The following is a 7,261-nucleotide window of genomic DNA, read 5'->3' as shown; positions in this document are numbered from 1 at the left end:
CTGGCCCCGCCCAAGCCAAAGGCTCCGCCCAGCCATAAACCACGCCTCCAAAGCTAGAAACAGCTCAACTCCCATCCTACCCAGATCGTGTGGGTGCTTCCCACTAGCCCCCAGCCCTGTTCCAGCTACTCTCTGATCCTCTAGACTTCATGTCCCCAGTCCTTACAATTTCCATAGTGCATTTGCCCACTGAGTGTGAACGCTCCCACAGGGTGCCATGAGACAGCGCTACTTCACGTCACTAGAGGGCGCAGGCGTTTCGCAGATGGACCCGAGGATTTCTGGGTCAGAGTTAAGATGAGGAAGCAGGCTCCTAGGAGATCTCTTTTATAAGCTTTTGAGGTCTTTGAACGAAATTCCCATCAAAGCTTCAATTCCCCAAAGCACACGTTGTAGAAAGGACATTACCTATGCCCCGCTCAAGAAAGCTCGGCAGGTGAAAGCGCTGGTCATGCCAGCCTGACGCCTGAGTTTGCTCCCCCAACCCTGCACAAGAATGTGAAATAAAAACACCAGTTGTGCTCTGTCCTCCACACGCGTCCCACTCGCGCACCATGGCATGTGCGTCAGGCACACGCACACACATAATAATAAATATAGGTACTTACAAAGGAATATTATCCTTTTTACCTAGAAAGATTGAATGGGTTAATATACATAATGCATCTCATTAGGACAGTATCTGTTCAGAGACCGTACACACCAATCTCCTACTGTCCTTGAACTCAAAGCAATGCTCCTGACTCAACCTCCTGAGGGCTGGGATTCTTAGGACAGATTCTGACTGTGTTGTCTTCCAATATTAGCTCTCCCCTTTCCTCATCAAAACTCCACCTTCCACCAATGAACTCCATTCTGCAGATTAGGAACTGTTTTTAGAAATGTAAAATAGGGGTTGGGGATTTAGCTCAGTGGTAGAGCACTTGCCTAGCAAGTGCAAGGCCCTGGGTTCCGTCCCCAGCTCCGGAAAAAAAAGAAAAGAAAAGAAAGAAATGTAAAATAGACCAAGTCATAGAACTGGGTTTGAGCCCCAAACACCTCTGTGGATCATCTCCCTGGACCAGAGATGAAGCGGGTGGCCCTTCATGCCTCATGCCTTCAGCAGACACAGCAAGTATGATCAGGTCTTTGTCACCCTGGATTCAACCAGTCTTGGATTGGAAATATTAGGAAGTAAAAACTACCTCTGTACTGAACATTCACAGACGCTTTCCTGTTGTTATTTCAATAGAGCGTGACAACTATTTATAGCATTGGCATTGTATTAGGTGTTATAAGTTATCTAGAAATGATACCAAGTACAAGGAGGACCACACAGGCTTTAGGGAAATTTAAGCCATTTTATCTATGGGTTTGAGCATCCTCATATTTCGAGTTTGGGTGTGGAAAGTTGTCCTGGAACCCATCCCTGGCAGACAACAAGAACGCACTGTGCCCTTTCTCACTGAGTTCAGAGAACCTTTTCAACACTGAGCCAAGGCTGCTTTGTGATCCAAGGTATTTTTACCTTTCTGGGCTCATTCCACCACTTTAAAAATGCATATTAAAATGGGATGGGGGTTCAGTGATTATAGGCGCTTGCTGCCAAGCCTGATGACCTAAGATCAAGTCCCAGAACCCATATAACAAAAGGAAAGACTCCCGCAAATTGTTCTCTGACCTTCACATGTTTATAATGTCAAGCATCTCTCTCTCTCTCTCTCTCTCTCTCTCTCTCTCTCTCTCTCTCTCTCACACACACACACACACGCACACACACACGTGAATAAATAAACAAATACAAAAAAATAGGATTTTAGAGTTAGAGAGATAACTTAAGATGTAGGATCAGTTGTTGTATAAGCATGAAGACCTGGGTTTGGATCCCTCTATTAGTGTGAAAATATGGCCTGTAAGCCTGGAACTAGAGAGACAGGGCACAAGGACCAGAATTCAAAGCCATCCTCAGAGGGGCTAGAGAGATGGCTCAGCAGTTAAGAGGACAGGTTGCTCTTCCAAAGGACCCATGTTTGACTCCCAGTACCTACGTGGAAGCTAACGACTGTCTGTAACTCTTGTGTCAGGGAATCTGATGATTTCTTCTGGCCTCTACAATCACTGGGGGAATGAATGTGGTGTCCAGACAGGCTTGCAGGCAAAATATCCATATACATAAAATACAAGTAAAAAGTTTAAAAAGTAATCTTCTGTTTCACAGTTAAACACATATACACACAAATACCCCAACACACATATACACATGCATACACACTCACATACACATACATTCATAAACATATACACACATACACATACATATACACACATATGCACACATAGCCCCCCACACATACACACACATACACACTCACATACACACACATGCACACACATATGCAAACATACACACATACACACACATACATACACGTACACATACACACACATACACAAATACACACATACACACATACACATACACACATACATATACACACACAGACATTCACACACATACACAAAATTCACATACACAGATACACACATACCCACACACACACATACACACACGTACACAATACACACATACACACATACACATACACGCACATACACATACATATACACATACACACACATACACACACACACACACACACACACACACGTGTGCGCTAGAGAGTCGGCTCTGGCATTAAAAGCATGGGCTAGCTGTTCTTCTAGAGAATCAAGGTATGATTCCCAGCACCCATATGGTGGCTGACAGCCACCTCTATGTAACTCCAGTTCCAGGGCATGCAGTATTCGATGCCCTCTTCTGGCTTCTGTGAGTACTGCACAATGTGGTACACAGACATACAGACAGACAAAACATTGGCACACATAAAATAAAACAAACCTAAAAGAATATCACACATCATACATAGATACATACATTCATACATACATGCACACACAAACACACACACACACATACACAGAGGATTTTAGCTGTGTATCATGGTGCACACTTGTAATCCTAACACTCAGGAGGCGGAAGCAAGACATTGGCTCAAGCTCAAGAGGAAGACCCTTGGGCTGGAGAGATGGCTCAGCGGTTAAGAGCAGTTAAGGTCCCGAGTTCAATTCCCAGCAACCGCATGGTGGCTCACAACCACGTGTAATGAGATCTGGTGCGTCTGAAGACAGCTACTCATATACATTAAATAAATAAATAAAGTCTTTAAAAAGAGAGGAAGACCCTTCTACATCCCCTCCACACTGGCTTGACTGTTGAGTTTGAAACAAACTTAGAACTGCAGTGGGAAAAGCACAGACTTGAGCTTGGGCCCCTAGAAAGCCCGGAAGTGCACCAGACCATGTTTAATCAACCCCTGGAGACAGGAAGATACTGGGGGCTTGCTGGCCAGCCAGTCTAGCCAAAACCAGTGAGCCAACCTGCAATGAGATATCGTCTTTCAGAAAGAACAAACGGTGAAGGGCTGCCGAGGAGGCTCAGAGAGTGAAGACGCTGGCGGCGAGGCCTGACAGCCTGAATCCGATCCCTGGAACTCACAGGTAGGAGAACCAATTCCCGAGAGTCATCCTCTGACCTCCACAAGCTGTGGTACGGCCGCACCTACACACAAACTCTCTCATGCCCACAATAAATACAGACAATAAAAAAAAAATCTCCAAGCTGAGTGTGGTAGAGCAAGCCTTTAACCATAGCACTCAGCAAGCAGAGGCGGGGGAATCTCTGTGAGTTCCAGGCCAGCTAGAGAGACAGGGAGACGCCTTCTTTCAAAAGGGAAAGGGAGGGAAAGGTGAGCTTGCTTTCTTTCTTCCTGCTTTCTTTCAAACTTGCCAGGACATAAAATACATTTCTTCTTTTCAAATCCTCAAAAGTCTCCTTATATCCCACTATTTTCGCATGATCCAATCGTGTGCCATGAGAATTTGTCATTGAGACAACTGATCTTAACCCGTTCCTAAAGCTGGGCACAAGGTCAGGCACGCTGTGGTTCATTAGGACATAGATGGTAACAGATGTGATGGTCATCACAGCAGCCAACCAATTTTATAAGACACGTGTACACGAATATGTTGGATTCGTTCGAAACAATCTAAAAGGAAAAAAGAATCCCAAAATAAAAATGGCAATCTCGGGCTGGAGAGATGGCTCAGCGATTAAGAGCACTGACTGCTCTTCCAGAGGTCCTGAGTTCAATTCCCAGCAACCACATGGTGGCTCACAACCATCTGTAATGGGATTCAATGCCCTCTTCTGGTGTCTGAAGACAGCAACAGTGCACTTAAATATAATAGATGAAGAAATCTTTTAAAAAATGGCTATCTCTTGGAGGTTGAAATTATAGGTAAATTTTTCCTTCTTTGTACCTTTTTCTGTAGTATATATCAGCTAAACTCAAGCAGTAAAATTTGTTTACAAAACAGTGGAATATAACCCACCCCTACCTAAGAGACCCTACCTATAAAAACAAGGGCCCCCAGGACAACTGAAGCCAGAGACCCCACAGAGCCTGTGGTTTTTCTGCTGACACACCCAAACCCCAGTTCCCATGAGCCCTTGTTGTTCACTGGACAGATGCCACCAAACCACTCTCATTGCATTAACCTGGATGCTGTGGCTGTCGGGCCACAGCTTGGTCCGCTGAGGGCTGACCACCAGCCAGAGGAACCAGCAAGGGAGACAATGGCTACAAAAGTACCAGGAACATTCTAGCATCAGCAGCAAAAGTTCTCTCAAGACAGAGCTCTGCTCACAGCCCATACCGCCAGCGTTCAGTCTAGGCCCCAGTTTCCCCTTGGGTAGGTGGGGAGTGAAGCTTTAGTCTGTGGTGAGTTTAGGTTCCTCAGGATCAGCTCTTAGTTTAAGCAATGGTTTAAAAAGGGAGACAGAGGCAAGGGGATCACAAGTTCAAGACTAGCCTGGGCTGCATAGTGAGGTTTTCTCAGATTATATCATTACCACTAATAACAATAGCAACGACAAAAGCCCACTAGGTTTAGCACTAAACCTGGGTTGGAGACAGGACTCAGTCTTTGACTGGGATTAAGGCTCAGTATATAATCAGGCTCAAGGCTCAGTTAGCAACTAAGCTCAGGACTTGGACTTTAACCAGACTCAGGGCTCCATTTTATGACCAAAGTAAACAGAATTTGCCTTCTATATGGTGAATATTCATCATGAGACCAAGGGCTAGTCAATGATTAAACTCAGAGCTCTGCGACCAAAACCAGTGTTTCATTTTATGTCAGAGCTGGGATTTAATCTAAAAATAGTCGATCCAGGCTGAGGTTAGCACTCACTCTTAGGACTCAGTCTATATCCAGAATAAAGATCTCAAGTTAAATAAATAAAATTACCAATAAAAAATTTTTTAAAAAGGGGGGCTGGAGAGATGGTTCAGTGGTTAGGAGCACTGACTGCTCTTCCAGAGGTCCTGAGTTCAAATCCCAGCAACTACATGGTGGCTCACAAGCATCTGTAATGGGATCCGATGCCTTCTTCTGGTGTGTCTGAAGACAGTGACGGTGTGCTCATAAATGAAGTAAATAAATAATCCTTTTTAAAAATCTTTTAAAAAGAAGGTCTCAAGTTGGGATCAGCCTCTTGTCAGGCTTACACTGTGTCAGTGTGTGGCTAGTCAAAGTGATGGTCAGAGTTCTTTTGAGAGCTAGAGGCTTGTCCTTGGCATGGGATCAAGTCTCAGTCAATTTCAAGATTAGTGTTCGAGCTGGAGACAGGATGGAGGCCATGAACATAACTTATTCTGGTTCTGTGTTCTATTCCAACCTCTAGCGAAGAACTGTTTGGAGATTCAGGAGCCCAGGACCCAGAAATCTTTAAGGAACAAGAGCTCCCCCAAGCAAGCTTAGCGGGGTCTTTCGCCTGTGGTGAGCTTTTCCTTGCCTGCTGAGGCCGGTGTCCTAGAGTCTTCTAACCTACATGGCTCTGCTGTTTCAGGTCCCTCGCACCAGAATAAAAATAGCCACTCACTTCAGAGCAGCTGACATCGGGTGCCTGGGAGGAGGGGGAGCAGAGGAGAGGGAGGAGGGATGTCTGAGCTCAGCCCCAGCTGTGTGACCTTGGGAAAGTCACTCCTCCTCCAGCCCATTTCCTGAGTGGCAGCACACAAATGAAGATAACATCCATCTGTCCCAGAATGGGGGAACGAGGAGCCAGCCCTATAATATCCTGACACTTGTTACCAGGGAGGACCCTCCAGGAAGGAGTGCTCCTTTGCCGCCATTCTCTCTGATGTTTATCTCTGCCACCTCTCCAGACATCTCCCACATAGCGCCACAGTGTGACTTCATTCCCCATGGGTCTGAGTCGGGATGCAGGGAAGGAGATAGAGGATAGAGCTAGAAGGAAGAGAAGGAGGAGAGGGAAGGAAATGCTTCTCTCCTGAACCTGCCCACGTGTTATGTCCGAACCGCAAGGCCAGGCCAGGAGGGCACCGAACCAGATTTTGAATGCTCTCCCAGTGGGTCCTCCCCACCTTGGCCTTCACCTGGCTCCGGGCATTTCTCCTATTCTGCTCATCACCTCAGACTCCTCTACTTCAACAGTCATGTGACCTCTTGTAGGGGAGAGCTATCCATCTCCCTCCTCCCCAGGAGCACTGCCCATTCCTGACCTGTTCCCGGGCTCAGTTTCTTCCTTGGTCACTGGAGACCTTCTGACCAGCTTCACAGGGAGAGTGAGGGGGAATACTCCCCCCCATCAGAATGCTCGCTTCCTACCCAGGACCTGAACAGTCTGAAAGAGGAGCATGAGAAGTTTCCAGAAAGGGGCTGGTTGAGCTGTAGTGTCTGCCTGGCACACTCTACAGAGTGAGACAAAGCAGGGAGCTGGGAGGGGCCTCTAGAGACAGCCGTCTCCAGGGGGGCGGTTCTCCCTGGCAGCTGCCCCCGGCCTGCCTGCCGCCCTGAGCCCTGGAGCCTGTTATCAACCTCCTTAGTCATCCTTCCAGAAGCTCAAATATAGCTCCTACCAGCTCCCTCTTCAGCAGGGGTCCACACCCCCTCCGCCACCCCCTTCCTCTTCCCCTTTCCTTTCTCTTCCAGGAGTATAACCACCCTTGGCCTCAGTTTCAACATCCACTAAATGGGTAGTCTGGAATGGATGGTGGTAAGGAGAGAGAAACTGACTTGTTTCTCCTACTCTGAGCTAACTTCTTCAGATGTATAGCTTGTTTGATCATCACAGCAAACCCAGGAAGGAGCTAATGCTTTTATTTTCCCTACATGGATCAGGACTCTCAGTAACCTC

This window comes from Rattus norvegicus, chromosome 14 (assembly GCF_021556685.1).
Source record: "Rattus norvegicus strain SHRSP/BbbUtx chromosome 14, alternate assembly SHRSP_T2T, whole genome shotgun sequence".
Taxonomy (NCBI): Eukaryota; Metazoa; Chordata; class Mammalia; order Rodentia; family Muridae; genus Rattus; species Rattus norvegicus.
This window is presented reverse-complemented; position numbering follows the sequence as displayed.